Source organism: Triturus cristatus, chromosome 2_1 (assembly GCF_964204655.1).
Source record: "Triturus cristatus chromosome 2_1, aTriCri1.1, whole genome shotgun sequence".
In the NCBI taxonomy this organism is placed as follows: Eukaryota; Metazoa; Chordata; class Amphibia; order Caudata; family Salamandridae; genus Triturus; species Triturus cristatus.
The window spans coordinates 1,106,761,270-1,106,777,711 of record NC_140581.1 but is presented as its reverse complement, the minus strand read 5'-3'; the positions used below and the strand labels follow the sequence as shown (position 1 = coordinate 1,106,777,711).

General features: G+C 42.9%; 1 protein-coding gene across 1 annotated transcript in view; it reads left to right on the top strand.

The window, feature by feature from the left end:
- Positions 1 to 252: 252 nt before the first annotated feature.
- FBXO10 (F-box protein 10) overlaps positions 253 to 16,442 on the top strand; it is a 555,020-nt gene continuing 538,830 nt past the window's right edge. Inside the window, exon 1 of the mRNA XM_085636503.1 lies at positions 253 to 402. The gene's annotated coding sequence lies outside the window, so the exon portion shown is untranslated. The remainder of the gene's footprint in view (positions 403 to 16,442) is intronic.

The following is a 16,442-nucleotide window of genomic DNA, read 5'->3' as shown; positions in this document are numbered from 1 at the left end:
GACGCGTAGATAAGATGGGTTGCTGCTTCTCGTATGCTTCTCTTACAGAGCACCAGACCTAACACAGCTAATTACACAGCTCACCAAAGCCAACCAACACTCGCTAAAATCCACCCAGCAGTAATCCGATCTATTTTCCAACAATTTCCCAACATTCCCTGCCTTCGAGGCCATGTGATCACACGGAAACCATAGAGCTCGTTTGCAGCAGAGAAACAATGTGAGTAAATGGCCCTCTCCCAGGCGGTCTCTATGGTCTGCGAGCTCTGCTGTGCTCTGAAGCCACCTCCGATGCCTGCCTCCCCTGCGCGCTATGGTAACAGCGGCTGCAGGATCCGCGCACAGCACCGCTGGCTCTAGCCCCAGCATCCGCGGTGAGCTAGCGCTCCGAGATGCGCTGAGGTAAGGCAGGAGTTTACGCTCTTTTATCTCTTACTGTTTGTTATACCACCAGGAAACTTCATGGAGACGCATGATCTTTATTTAATGTGAGTTAATGCATCCTCTGTTTTAATTTTCATGGAGGCATTTGCGGCTGAGATTGATTTTGCTCTGGTGAAATGCTTTGGGCTGTTTTTATTTGCAAGCACGGCGCTACTTTGCTAGCCGTAAATTTAATGCATTAATTTTCTCTGTTCCATCTTTCGTGCTTCTATGAGTCTTTTTTTTTATAATTACAAGGTATGAACAAACTCGTACAGTATGTGTTAAGTGGATGCTGTGGGACAGGAATGTAAATGTCTCACACTTGCCCTTATTGCAAATCATGACAACGCGAAGGAGGGCTCAGCTACACTGAAAGGTGGTCTGCTGTAACTAACATCTGTGTAATCTTTTTGGCACTGCAATAAAGGTATCAGAGCAAACATGCTTTCGAAATAGTATTCTTAAACCGTTCTGCGGGTGTGTTGGAAGTAGTCCAGTGTGCATGAATCAAAGGGTGATATTAAATAGTTGATCTAGGTTTTGGGGTGTTCAAGCTAGTTAGGTGTGAGGAGAATCTAATAATTCCTTGTTGTAAGAATGATCGATCACCTGCTGTGAGTCAAGCAGTGCCATGGCCCCATCTCTCTTGGTTTTATGGAGCATAAACTTTCAACGTGTTTCTGTGAGGCAGCTAGACATGTGAGAAAATGACACATTGAAACTGTTTGCACTAAAGATACTGTCACGGTACATTAATGTGTCCCTACACGAACAATTAACTGCCTTTAGAGTGCATGCATCTTCAAAAGTGCCACGTCTCGTAATTTGCAAGTGATTCCACTTGCAAGCCGAATACCCACCCCACGGCGCACTGCTGTCCCTCTCTGGGGATGCCAGAGACTGGTTGCCATGCCTACGTTTTGTTAGCAGTAGAGCACGCAGAGGGGCACATCAGGGCAGGGTGTTTGTCTGTCTGTCTTCCTGCCACACATAAGCAACTATAATCTTTTAGACGTCGTTTAAATACGGATGATGTTGAAGGTTAATTGTAGGCACTTCCTCGCCTCATGGGAATCTTAGGATAAGGGAAACATACTCAAAGTGCATCGATTTTGTTTCTACTTTAAGTAAACAGTGCAGCACAAGAAACGTAGGAGGATACAAACAGTCCCCCAAACTCAGATATTGGGATAATTTCCTCCCATTTGTACAGACTTTTTAACGTTGTGTATTCTCAACAGTGAGAAGATAGTTTATTATTTGAAACTAAGGTAAAATTTAAACGCGTTCAAATAGAAAACGTAGTAGCGAGGAGCACGGGCAGTTTTGGTGCTGGCTGCTTTGATGTTTTTATTGTCTGTAGATAACAATGGAATCCTGTTTTTTTTTTTAAAGGATTATCAACTGCTGTGCAGAGGGAATACACGTAAAGGGCATTGAAATCCTGGGGTGTTGAGCATACTAATGTTTCTGCATCAGTGTCTAGAGCTGTGAAAAGCGTGCGTTCCAGTAGTTATTTGCAGTGGAACTTACCGCAGATCATCTCTGTTGCAAAGAGTTTTTCCGCTCTAGACATAGTGACATTCTGCTGTTTTCCATCTGCAGCGCCTGCAGCTTGTATGGCCAAGTGTCCCTCCCTGTGGGGGCGCCTTGTTTTTGACTTGCCCCAGGGACGATCATTGTCGGTATCTTATTAATTATGTTCAGCTTTTTATTAATCTTAGTCTTAAACGTCCACACAGTCACCCGAGGCTGGGAATTTTCATCCCTGACCATTTGAGCTTGCCACAAACTAGTGTAAAAAAATGAAAATGATGGATGGTATGCTTGCATTAATCTCAGCCATTGGGGATCCCTTGGGGCTGCATTCCAATCCATAATTTTTCACTCACCATGCCACCTCAGTTTGGACCCAGTCATATGCAATTCAGCCTTGAGCCTACTCCCATGGGAAGAGTCCAGCCTGAACTGCCAAGCGCCGTCCTCCCTTAACCAGAACACAAGCAATCTGTGACTGGTTTCACCCTTATTATAGGCTCATTGGCGACGTATAGCTTGATTCCAGTGGCACTGAGCACAGGACCCAGTTCTGGACATACCCATAACACTTAGGGCATTAAAAAACAAAGTGATTAATGGAATGCTTGAATTAATCTCATCCACTGGTCATCGTTCAGGCCGCATTCCAATCCATTGTTTTTCGCCTACTGTGCCAGCTCAGTTTGTACTCCAGCCATATGCAAATCAGCCTTGACCCTTCTCCCATTGATACAGCCCAGCCCAGCCCAAACTGCTTGTTTTTGGTATACATCTGTATGTTGTCCTAAGTGGGACAGGTATGCCCAGACGTGGGTCCTGTGCACAGTGTGTCACTGGAATCAAGCTATGCCCGGCTGATGAGCCCATAACAAGGACGAAGCCGGTCCTGGCTTGCTTGTATTTTTGTTCAGGGAGGACCTGGCTTGGAAATTTGGGCTGGACTGTGCCCATTGGAGCAGAGTCAAGACAGATTTGCATATAGCTGGGTCCAAACTGAGGTGGTATTGTGCCCAAAATAACGATGGATTGGGATGTGACCCACGTAATTACCAGTGATTGAGATTACTTCAAGCTTTCCATCCATCACTTATTGTATACTTCGCAAACCTGTGTCGGGATGTGAGTCAATTGTGCAAATAGAATGGACCGAGGCTCTGGAGAGGTATATATTGCTTCCATGAATACTGTATTTCCATAGTGCTCGAAAATGTAGTCCTAATTTAATTTTGGAGAAAAAATAATTCAAACTGCTGGTTACAAGTCGTTTGTAGGCATAACTATTGAGATCTTGTCTAGTGGTGGCATTGGTGAAAGTTGTTAAAAGTTGGGGAGGAAAAAACCTAACCTCCATGGACTGACTCTGTTTTGAAGTGAACCAACACTTCTGAGTTGCAGAGTATCTAGCATTTCCACTTTCAAATATTATCGTAGTCAAATATTCTGAAAATGATTGCTTTACCTACTAAAGAAGCCCTTAGAAATCCCACATTCACATAAGTCTACAAGAAGAATAGTTTGACCAAAAACACAAACTAGAACTATTACAGTCCTGTTTTCGCTCGTTATCTACAGAAGCATTCACCAGATAATGTACTGCCAAAATGTGTGGGTATTCTTTTTCATTTTGCCACACTTTTCTCCCTTATGGGGTGCATTTATGAGGTTTACAGTGAGTATAATGGTGATGTTTGTATTGTTGACATTGGAAATGACAGACGTTTTTTATACCTTTTGTTTATATAGACAGATATATATACTGAGATATCTGTATTACAATGACCGATTACAAAATTACAGATTGTGGCATAAATTCGCTGCAGTTCTCTAACATTCCCTCCCACCAACCTGCTACACCCTTAGCAAGTTTTGCTGATGGTGAGTAAATTTCATGCAGATCCATCAAATGGTGCCAAAGATAGCTTTGAAAAGCGTGGCTGAACCATAACCACAGAGTAGCTATTGTTGACTGTATAACACATGTATATGTGTATTCACTGAAAACACTTTATTAAAGGTACATCATAGTTACCTTTGCCTCAGAATTGTTTTAAAAACCTGCAAAATCGACTAAAAGACATGGTTTAAGTGAATTTATAGCTACAAGTTTGAGTTGAAAAACAGCGAAAATTCGCCAATTACGATTAGCAACGCAACCAAACTCACCGCAAAGCACTGCTCACGTCTTCACATGTGATGTCATTGATGATATTACAAATCATCTTGCACCCTCTCCCTTCCTGTGTCTGCGAAATTAAAGAGGGATAGCATAGCTTGTGGCACGCCTCAGGCTTCTGTATTGCTCCACATACTGTTTCATGAGCCACTGAGTTCGCCTTGAAAAGCAACAGGAGTCTCCATTTACCAGCATGCAGAGGATACCAACTCTGTCTAAAAACATAATTCCTAAATTATATAGTCAGTCTAAACCTGTCCCCTTCAGACTTGGATGTGGTATGGCCAACAGGTTTCTGAATCTTAGTTTCTAAAAAGAGTTTCCGTCCTACCCCTGAATCTGAAGAATAAATTGGATCTGACGCTCCTCAGCCAACTTAAACTCTTGGATTTGTCTCCTTGCCTATCCCCAAAAACAAAATCACTGTGCTTCATTCATGACACCCTCACCCCTTTCAATGATTCCCCCAAAAGGAATAAAACTACCATATCTATGCACTAAAAATAAATTACGACTTTGCTGTTTCCTCCCACAGCTTGGCTTTTGAAACGCCATTCTTGCAGGCGAGTGCGTCAATCCTCCCTGAATCCTCTGAAGGATAGTCTACATTCAGAGCCATACTTCTCTCCGCAACTAGAAAAACCAATCATATTACCCCTATCTTATCTGGATACCAATTGATGCAAGAGTGCATTTCAAACTGGGTTGACTAAGAAACAGCGCCCTGCACATTAACTTGCCACCTTACTTGGCCAACCTACTTAAGATCTCAAAGTTGAGGTAGAAAGAGGAGCATGATATTTCAGCATGCCTACATTTAGAATGGCTCAAGCCCAGCACTAAATTTTTTCTAGAGAAGCGCCTTTTTTTTAAAAAACATATTGCCTGCTTGTATAAGGATCAATTCATCGCTAATTCAGTTCAGATGGCACCTAAAGGATCACCTATTTTGCCTTTTATCTGTCATAGACTGTTCCTTAATACCTTGTTTTCCTCCACTCCTCCCTTCTACATCCTGGTTTTATTGCTAAGTTGCTCTATCATTTTTGCAATGTAAAATACCCCCAGTCCTCTAATTGTGCTGGGGCACTATATAAAACAGTTAATGAAAAAACACAGCAGAAATCCTTTACTGCATTTTGAAAACATGGCAAAGCCTTCGCCCATCCACATATTCAGATCTCTTTTCTATCTATCAAACATGCCACCCACCACTGGATGACCACACATACACCATCAAATGCCCACACAGGCATACCCTACCACACCCACCAATAAATGCCAACACTTCCAGCCACCATCAGACATCCACATATCCGTCATAATATGCTCACAGACTCACCCTGCTGCTCCTATTGACCCCAGATCAGAGGCCAACACATCTGCCATCATACACCCACAGATAGACCATCAGAAACCTGTCAACCCATCATCATAAGACATCACAGCGACTCTCATTAAAAAGGAGTTGAAGGTTGACTGATTCAGTGACTAAGTCATAAAACCTAAAAGGACACAAAATTCAGTTGTTTAGTTACTACCTTCACTGAGTTACCCACCCATTTGTGCTAACTACCGCTCAAGTCCCATCCCACCATTTAATGGACGTGAAAAGTGAATGAGAGACTGAGTATATTTAAGTTTGTAAATGTTTGTATTGTGTGATTATTGTATTGTAATTGCATTTATATAGCGCTTACTGCCACTGACGAGGCGGCAAAGCGATTTTCACCAGTCAGCATGCTGCTCCGGGACTCAAGGTTGATGGTTATTTCAGTGTTATTGGTTACTGTTTGTTGTTTATTGGGATTAGTCTTGTGTTCTCAAAGCAAACCATTCCATGGAGTAATTTCAGTTTTTTACGGCGGACTAAAGTTTTAGCGGTTGGTCACAATCATTAGTCGGAGCGGTGAGCTCAAACACATGGTTGGTGGGATTAATACAAAAGTTAATGGGGTTTTGGTATTGTTAGGTTGCATAAATATGACTTTCAGCAAAGGGAGGAGAGCTTGTGATCTTGTAAATGAGTTGTGGGACATTTGCTGAAATATAGATTAGTGAAACGTGCAATTGTCAGAGTAGGTTGTGCTCAGCAGAGGAGGCATGCTGAGAATGGAAGGGAAGGAAGCTAACCTAATAGCACCCTTTTTAGGGCCAGTGGAAATATTTCACTTCCTGTTTCTCTTTCCAGTGAGAGGTGCGCATAGGTCCAAATCAATGACTAGGACGAAGACTGAGTAAAGTAGGGGTGGTGAGACCACTGCCATAATATCTCACCTCAGTGCATGGCAGGTGATAATAGCCAGCCTCTGCACTGCATGGAGATGTAGTACAATGCTATGCCAGGTAGGATCTCAACCCATTCAATGCATTGTGCTCACGAATGCAGTAACAGGTATGCAACATCAACTGTCAACTCTGCTTGCTACCAGGCCCACAGAAATACATCAAACGTTATGTAGCTGGACTGTCGGCAAAAAGAAACGGTAATAGCAGAATTGTTTTTTATGGGTGGTAGTGATATTTTTTATTTTGTTACTCCAGCTAACATTGAGGAAATTATTGGACCTTTTGCTCTTATGTTGGTGATACAGCAACTTCTTTCTCTACCATTTCGGCATCCCACCATTCTCCTCTATCAGCTCTCCAAGACCTCCTTCCCATAAACCCTTCAAGTGGACAAGAATGGCTGTGGGATTGATATATAGACTTTTGTATAACTGGCAATCTCCTGCAGCGTAGCTTGTTCACTGTGAGCTTTGCCACCTCGGGGCTCAATTATAGGATGGCAACCATGAGCCCCTTGTTCCCCCCCCCCCCTTCCCCAAACACATAATGCAACCACCACCCACTCCTTGGCACAGGCAAAACACGCTGAAATTCTAGCAGTGGTCTGCACTGGGAATTCCCCTCTGGGGTAGATTCTGGTGAAGGGCGATAAACCATTTAATTGTTGGCTTGAGCTTCGCCACTACTAACCGTAAGCAGCATGGAACTCTACTGTACCTGCCATGTGAATGCACGAAGGAGCACCTAACACAGGGGCGTGGATCGCCGAATGAGAGTGACCATGTGAAAGAAAGGAGAATCGCTATAGTAATACTTACATGCCAATAAAAGGCACACTTTATATAGCATACCTGAAAAGGTTTACATATGTGTCCAGCTCAGTTTCATACTTTCATAGTGTGACAGTCCAATGTGCTCAGTTAAGACATGCTTTGGGCTCAGATTGATTCACAGCTGAACCATGCCCTAGGCTGTGATGCAGTGTAGATATTATGTTTGCCTAAACCTTGCACCACTATCTTGCTACAATTCCACATTTCATGAGCCTTTCTTCAGGCTGTGTAGCACAAAACCTAGTTCAGGGTGCCAAAGTTGGTGTGTAGATATGCAGTGCATGCAACTCCTCAAGGTAGTTCCCATAGAGGTAAAATCAGGTACCAGTTCATTCAGTTACGTGTAGGACATGCAGCAGTTACAGAGCAGAGATCTGCAACAACACAACTGAAATTACAACAATTTATCAATTATATCTGTACATTGTAAACTGAAAGATCATATACCCTGGCCTATCGTAGGGCAGAAAAGTAGGACATTAGGACAGGGAGTGGCTCTTTAATGGGTTACCACTTAAGATAGTTGGCAGGTTCTGAAATCCCATGTTCATTTGGGAACTCTGGACCATGGGTCCTTGAATCCAGTCCTGCGAATAGACCAGGAACAGGAGGAATAGGGCAAACAGAGGTGGGGGCTTGTCCACATGGTCAGATTCCTATAGCATGCCCACAGTGATCTGTGTTAGACGCCAACAAGATATATAATGGCATTGCTGTTGTTGCCCACCACAGGATGTCATATTGGGGCTGAAGGGCAGCCACCCCTTGGCTGCTAGAAGTGTATCAATCAGGACTGGACCTGTTGCACTCCATTAACCCTATGAGGTCCTCTACCAGATACAGTTATTCCCTGTCCATGGAGGAAGGCTCTCTCTCCATGGAGGGTCTCTCTTGTTAATTTACCTCCTATGTTTGGGATGTTGGGGGCCCATGCTAGTTGTGTTGCGATACCCCAGGTGGCCAGGGGGACAACACTTGGGATCTACTTGCAATATAAGACATTCATGATAATTTAGTTAACCACCTCATAGTTCTGACATCTAGCAGAGTGGTCCTGCTGTTCAAACAGCCTCTCATTTATTACATTAAGGTGGAGAGCCAAATAATGACTAAATGTGTTCCAAGCTCTGTCCTTCTCAAACGCGATGTCGTAGCATTTACCTATGACCCCTCTCAAAGGAATAAGCACACACTCTGTCGACCTGTGAAATAATGCACTGCATATCTGCGGTAATACTTGTATAATGAATCTTGGAAAGGGAAACAGTCTTAAACATGGAAGCTCAGCCCATGAACAGATTTGGGGAATAGCCCCATTCCTGCAGGTGCCCCCACATAGCCTCCAGAAAGGAGATCTCTTTTGCACCCAGATTGCTCCTTCTTCCTTCGCCTCATGCGCTCATGCATTTTTAACACTATTGCTTTCCACTGGGAGACGAGACTCTCAGTTGTTGGTCTATTTTTAACCCATCCTTGGGCTTGAGAATGTTCGAAGAAGTCAAGCTTTTCCATTTGTCTCAGCACAGTCCACCTTGGCTAACCCAGCCAGCATATCATACGCCAGCCTTGATATTCACAGCTGATGAGTGCTGTCTGTCCTTTCCTAAACTGAATGTTGTTTGTCTGCACCAGGGTAAAAGAGGAACAGCACACAGCTGTTTTTTAAATTGTTTATCGAACACTTCCAAATTGGAAGTGTCCCTATAATTAAAAGTTTTCTCTTTTGCTCTTGTGAAAAAACAATTGAGGTGGAAGCTCGTAGTTTCTTATTTGTAGTAAGTGCCTTAAACAAAATATATTACTGCAAACTAAGTAAACGTGAGCTTCTAGCTGAGGGAATTTTTGATGAATGTAAGCTAGAAGTCACTGCACTGTTTTGACAAACAAACCATTCTGCTAAGCATTACATTAATAATAAATGCAACCTAATAGGTCAAAGACAAATGAAAAATGAAGCCCTGCTGTGCCTATAATGTGTATTTTATGAATAATAGAAACATGCACTAACGTCTCAATATTCAAAAAGACATCATAATTCAGAGAGTGTAGCAATCTGTTGACTGGTACAGCCCTGTTATGTTGTTTTAGAGGCAGGAAATTAAATGAGCCATAACTTAAGATAGCAGGTGGTTTTATCGAACAAAATGGGAAGTGTTGGCAAGCTGATGCTTATTAATTTGTCGGAAGGGGAGGTGAACTGGCTTTATTCTGATGAGTATGTTGACCATGCCAGATAGCTCTTGTTGCCCCACGCAACATTACTTGTAGCCTCCTCATCTGAAGTTGCTGTGGTGACTCTTAATTAAAATTTGCCAGAAATAGTACTTTTTGTTAAGTATTATGGATAATTCATTGTGCCCTTTTAGTGTATCTGATATCCAGCCAGGAAATCAGTTAAGCGATCTTTTGGAAGGTTTGTCATGTTTCCTGCCACGGCTGCCTTTATAATGTATGGGCCGAAGGTACAAAGAGTTTCTGCGATGGCAAGCCGTCCAATTCAGTAAAATACAGGGTTTTCGATGCAAAAGCCGTTTACATATGTACTAATCACATTTGACAATTACTAAACCCGAATCCTAAAATATGTTTAGAAATCATTACTGACTCGCAATCTATAAGGGGTGTGTTAAGGGAATCGCTTCCAAATTGTCATTGAGTAAACTATGTATTGAGTGTAGTTCCGGTCGCAAACCACTGGTCAGTTACTGACTTACAAGTTGGAGTGGTGACTGATTCGCAGAGGAGAATGGGTCCCCCCTTTGCACTCCTTCGCCTTTGAGAATCAGAATGGCCCTCTTCAGGGAGAGTTGCCACCATTTCTCACTGAAGATGTCTGAAATGGAAAATAAAGCATCCGAGGTTCGTATAAGGAACACAGGCTGAATCGTTTTCTGTTTTGGAAAGCGATCTCAGGGATGGCGGTCTCCGGCTCCTTGCGGGCTCTAATCTGCGTGAATGTTGCCAATCACAGGTCTTCACAAATTGCAACCTGCCTCACGAATGTTAATAAGGTAGGCTGTTCAGCCTCACCTCCATGATTCATTTCTTTTGTGAACCAACCTATTAGTCCAAAGGTTGGTTAGCAAAATAAAATAGTGGTCGCAAAAAGTCGTTTAAGAATTTGTGACCGCTTTTGGAAACTACTTTCAGAATACATTTGGCACAGTGTTTCCAAATGTTTGCAGTCTTGGTTATACTGTGCAGAACCAGAGGACTACTGGTGCTGGCAACACTGTAAATCAAAGATTTTGCGGTGCTTACGGATTCTGTTTTAATAGTCCACAATAATGCAATATTTTCACAGAACTGTTACTGTTGTTACACGGGTCCAACTGCTTTGCTGATGTTAAGCTGCACATTGTAATGGATAGTTAGTAGGGGGCATTGAGATCCTATTCACGGCCTTTTTGCAAAATATGTGACATGCCTTCTCTCTATAGAAGGTTGTTATAGTCTGAGGTGCGCTCGAACCCCATGTTGTTTTGAGACACACGTTGAAAATCCTGGTATACAAGGGATGCAGAGGCATCACAAGCGCTAGAAAGGTTAAGGGTGGCATACTGGTGCCTGCCGTAGGTCACATTATTGTTAGATGTGCAAAACTAAAGATACAATACAGTACATGCATGCCCTCCACTTGCCTCATATGTTGATTGACGCCCCATAGCTAAAAGCTCTGCTGTGGCCTTTCCTTTTGAGCTGCACCCCTTTCTTGACATAAACAGTGTTCTGGTGCTATAATAATCTTGCTACCTATATTAAATGAACTTGAACTGCCACAAAAAGCAGTTTGGGAAGAGTGAAAGGGTCAGTTTGGGCATAGTTAAATCCAAGTGTATTGTTGCTATCTTGTTCATGAGTTAAAGGAGTGCAGGTGGCCAGAATGCATAAGGTATATTCTGCTTTTTGGATTCCCACAACAGCAAGGCAAGGGACCCAGGCCGCACAGGTCAACCTGTTAGAGCACAGTAGTTATAGATTTTCACTATGCATCAAAAACGGCATAACAGAGGATAATGCATGGTTGGAGCGTGCAGTTACTCTATAAATATTTGAACTGATAAGAAAACAAGCCTTTCTCCTAATCTGTTTTCACGGGCATTCCCCTCAGCCAATGGTAAGGGACTACAACTTCAATGCAGTGACACCACAGACATCTTACCTTTACACCTCAAATCAACACTGCCTCAAAACTAGCTTTCCAGCATTTCTGTCTGCTAAGAGGTATCCTTCCAGTTCATACACCTCTCCCAGAAAATTGCCTTTGTACTCACACTGGTGATCTAACACATTGACTCTTGCAACAGCCTATACATTGGCCTTCCTCACTGATCAGTCTCTTAACTTCAATACGTCCAAATGCCACCTTCTATTTGTATTGAATTGATTTGATCACAGTTCACCTAGCTAGGATGCCTCCGTCGGCTTCCATTGAAGGAAAGTTCACATTTCAAATCCATTTGTTTTTTTCACAAAGTACTGAACGGCCAATTGCCAGATTTGTTGTCTAAGTTCTTCATCACTTACCAACTAAAAGACTATTATTCTGCTAATCACAGCGTATTGTCCTTTGAACTGTAATACTAAATGCATTTCGGTGGCAGAACACTTTACATGCAAGGTTCTTGTCTATAATACACCCCTTTCCTGTTCAGTCCCACTTTCTCAGATTCAGAAGGAGGCTAAAAACGCACTTATTCAGGCAGTCCAGTTCTTAACTTTCCCCGTACTTGTCTCTTCTGTGCCTGGGCCCAGACCTGCTTGTGAGACTCCGAAAGCTAGTGGGTGCCATCCTAGGTTCAACTCCTAATAATATCATTAGCTTGGGTTTGGGTTTTTGTTGTTACCTGCTTGTCTTCAGCATATTCTTAACCAATATGTATCGGGTCTTCAGCACAAATATGTCTCTTTACTCCGCACGTGTTTACAGCGCTTGCTATTATCTCGCACTTTTTACTCCTCAAAATCTTTTACAACGCAGGGCTTTACAACGCATTCCATTACAACGCATTATCCATTACAACGCAATTTGCTATTCTAATTCTGAAGGGGCTTTGTAATGGGGAATGTGTTCTAATGGTTTGCCATGTAAAGCCCTGCGTTGTAAAAGTTTTTGCGGAGTTAAAAATTCAGGGTAATAGACTGTGTTGCAACGCAGTCGTTGTAAAGGATGTTTACCCTTCAGCAATTTGAGGCTGCCTGGCTGTGGTTAGTAGCGCTATAAAATAACTCTAAATAAAAGAAAACAAATAATGAGTTGATATGCTGAATGACGTGGCATTTGGGTATAATATACTTGTTGGGAATGGTTCCCAAGTGAGGCCATGCTAGCCGCTAGGACCTCCTTAACATGGTGAGCACCTAAGTAAGAAATATTTTCAAGTGGAATCGAAGATTTGTAATTAAAAATTTAAAGTGAACCCCCAGTCCTGTCAACTGCAGAGGAGAACATGCCTTTCTAACACTGATTACTCATCCCTTACATACAAATCATGAAAAAAAGCCAATAGGCCTGGTGTTGGCTGCCAGTCTTTTGTCTTTGTCAATGTTTGTTTTGTTCTGTAATTTTTTGGGAAACCTTTACTGCTGAGGAGCTGCCCGGCCCTTACCAGTATAAACAAAAAACTTTTCTAACAGCAAAAATGCATTTTGGGTTTTAAAAAGCACATATTGCCATTGTACTCCATGGCGCTTAAGGGAATTTCTTTGTGGGTATAAGTGCTCCTAGCGAAAGAGCAGACCGTCTTCACTCATAGTTAAGTTAGCCAATGACTGAAGTGGGCTGTCACAAAGTATGTTCTGCAGTGAATGACACAATAACACACCAATGAGTGAAGAGGGCTGGCTGAAATACTCTATTTGTATGTATATTGTGTGTGTTACAATGGTTCTTGTCCTTCCTTCACCACAGATCACAAAGAATCAACGCAAACCACTCCCAGCCCTCTCCAGTACTCATGGGTGTCCCCCAAGGGTCCGCCCTATCTCCTATCCTTTTCAACCTTTTCTTGGAACCACTAGCTAATTCTCTAAATTCCACAAACATTCTCTTCCATATGTACGCGGACGACACACAACTTTATTTTAAAATCTCATCATCTTACTCAACACTACCCTAAATACTACGTTAACGGAGAACTATCTACTGCTCAACCCCTCCAAAACTGAATTCCTTTTCATCTCTCCCCCGAACCACATCCCCAAGCTATTCCCTTGGCTGAATCACCTCACTGCCTTCAATTGCACCCCTTTCATCATAGACTCAGCGAAATCTCCCGGAATCCCCCTGGACAAACACCTGACTATGAAAAATCATATCAGCAATGTATGTAAGGGAGCTAATCACATGATGAGGACACTCAGAAACATCAAGCCATTCCTTCCACAAAAGGACTTCAAGCAGGTGGTGCAAGCACTGGTGCTGCCGAGGCTGGACTACGGCAGCGCTACGCTCTGTGGCCTTCCCAAATACACCCTGGCTCCCCTAAGGGCATCATTGAACGCTGCGGCCAGACTGGTCACAGCTACCAAACGAAATGAGCGCCTATCCCCAATCCTAAAATCTCTTAAATGGTTGCATTACGAAGCTCGAATTCAGTTAAAGATTGTCGTTCTGTCGCACAAAGACCTGCATTTCAAAACTCCTAGGTACATAGCGCAAAAGCTTGAATTATCCTGCGGTGGGAGAGCCTCAAGAAGCGCTATCACTCTCCTCCTGAAACCACTCATCCTTAGCAAAAAGAGAACCGGTCCCCGAGCCTTCTCCGGCGCTGCCCCAAGGATATGGAACTCTCTTTCACCTGAAATACACAGAATCTCTTCAAACGACTGCTTTCAAACTGGAAGCCAAAAGATTCCTAATGAACAAATCTTTACCTTAACTTGGGCTAGGATCACTTGCTCGAAATCATTGTTCCTACAACCATTGTACCTTCATGTGATACTGGTCTTCTTTACCGCATTGTGTGTCCCCCTTCATAGCTCGTTATATTCCTGTTTATTGTATTACTCTCCTTGATTCACTTGTCTGGGCAACATGCGAGTATTCCTGTTGTTTATTCCTACTTGATGTCGATATTGGATCTATGCTCTTCTTTTCCGCTTTGTATACCCCCTTTTGTAGCCTGCCACATACCTTTTATTGTACTACTCTCCTTGATTCATTTGTCTGGGAATTATGCGATTATTGGTCTGGGATTTATGCGATTATTCCTGTTGTGCATTCTTACTTGTTGTCGATATTGGATTTATGTCCTTCCTTCCTTCCTTTGTAAAGTGCTCTGATATTCTTCGGGATCTTGTTTGCGCTATGTAAAACTTTATAAATAAATAACTTTAGTAAAATCTAAAGGTCTGGGATCCTGCGACACCTAAAAAAACAAGCTGTTTTGGGACTGCTTGTCCGGTCTTTTAGGGATTATGGCGAAGGTGCATAACCGGCACACAATAGATTTCCACAATTGATAGTCTGAAGTACATTGGTAGGAAACTGCACAGTTCTACTTGTAAAATACAGATAGTCATTTTGTTCTCTCGTTAGCCTGTTTTTACATAATTGCCATATTGTTCAGCTGTGTGTACTGCCAGTGCTGACAAATTGCCGGGGAGATATTCTTCTCCTGTTCAGCTGATTGAAACACACACATGCTGTTCCTTTGTGGCCTCGAATAGCCCCAGCCCTTTTATAAAGAACTGAGCTCTAAGGACATTGCTGTTGTGCTAAATAGCTGTAAATAAGTGGCAGTCCCCTAGCTGGCAACGCTGCTTTTGTGGCTCGCCATGCGCTGCTGGTGACCGAAGATATAGTAGGCTGTTTCACATTAAGAAAGTGCAAGAATTTACTGAGCTGATAAATATTATACATTTCATTCTTTGAGATCCTTTGGCATATAGCATCAATTCTAGAACAAAAGGTGATCACTAAGTTTCTTCGGCAGAGCGGATTGATGTGCATGCATCTTCATTTAGTTTATTTTATGTGTGGGTTTTAGGAAGTTGGGCATCACAAGGAAACTTGGGTACCTCAGAGGAAAGCATGTTGTCATCTTTTGTTGTTAAGAACACACAGCAAATTAAGTAAGCCCTCGGAGCCTTTGATCCTCTCCTGGGAGCTTGCTTTGCTCTGCAGTAGGCCTTACTGGTCTGTGGATATTGTTGCAGTGAAATTGAAGACTGCTGCCTTTCAGGAGGCTTTGGCAGCCGCACGGTTCTCCATTCCCCTTCTTGGCATCTGCCTCTGCATTCATTTTAAGCCTGTTGCTTACTCTGTGTTGTTTTCCACCTCTCTTGTTCACTTGAGTTCTCCTGACTCTAAGAAAAGAACTTGTTTATCAGATATTCATGTCCCAGCTACAGAATTATGAATCCTTGATAATTTCTCCTGCGGTTGTCTGTGTGAGCCTTGCTACCCAGTAGTTTGTATTTTCTGGCACCTCAGTGTCATAGCTTTCTCTTGCCCCGTGTATTTTTACCTCCTAGTTCATTGGGTCACAGAATGGAGGTGACAGTGCACCTAAATGATCTTCCCTCCCCTGCTTGATGAATATTATGAGGCAATTTAAATGAATGAATAAATCCAGGGTTTGTAAAGAGCAAATCACCAGTGAGGGTCTCAAGGCACTGAATTGCAGGCACGGGATGATTAAGTGACTTGCCCAGAATCACAGGATGTTGATGTCGAAACTCAAATCTGGTTCCCACCAGCTCTGGAGTCGCAAGCTCAGGCCTTTACACCACATCCTTTCACAGATGCAGATAATTGGCGACATGCGATATCCTGCAAAATACTTGAAAATTCAGAGGCATGATCTCGATATATTATTAAAGTTATTTATTTGGACATTGCTATGTGGAGAGGCGCCTACGCCGCTGGAGATTTTTTTTATATATCAGACTTAGGCACAACGTTAAGGCTGCCACTCCGACCTTTCCCCCCCAGGAACCCCCACACACTACATACACTACATGGATTATTGCAGGGTGCGGAACCCGCACATGTGGTCTCTTGGCTATACCGTGCAGCCCAGGCAGAGTTGAGCCTACTGGAACGCTGTTTGTAGATAAAGGAGCACCCCTCTGATGTGTCTGGCCACCAGTGTGGGTGAGGGCCAGGGGCACAGCTTCAGGAGGTATTCGGGGTGGTACCCCCCTTAATAAATGTATTTTCTGATAAATAGTTGGGT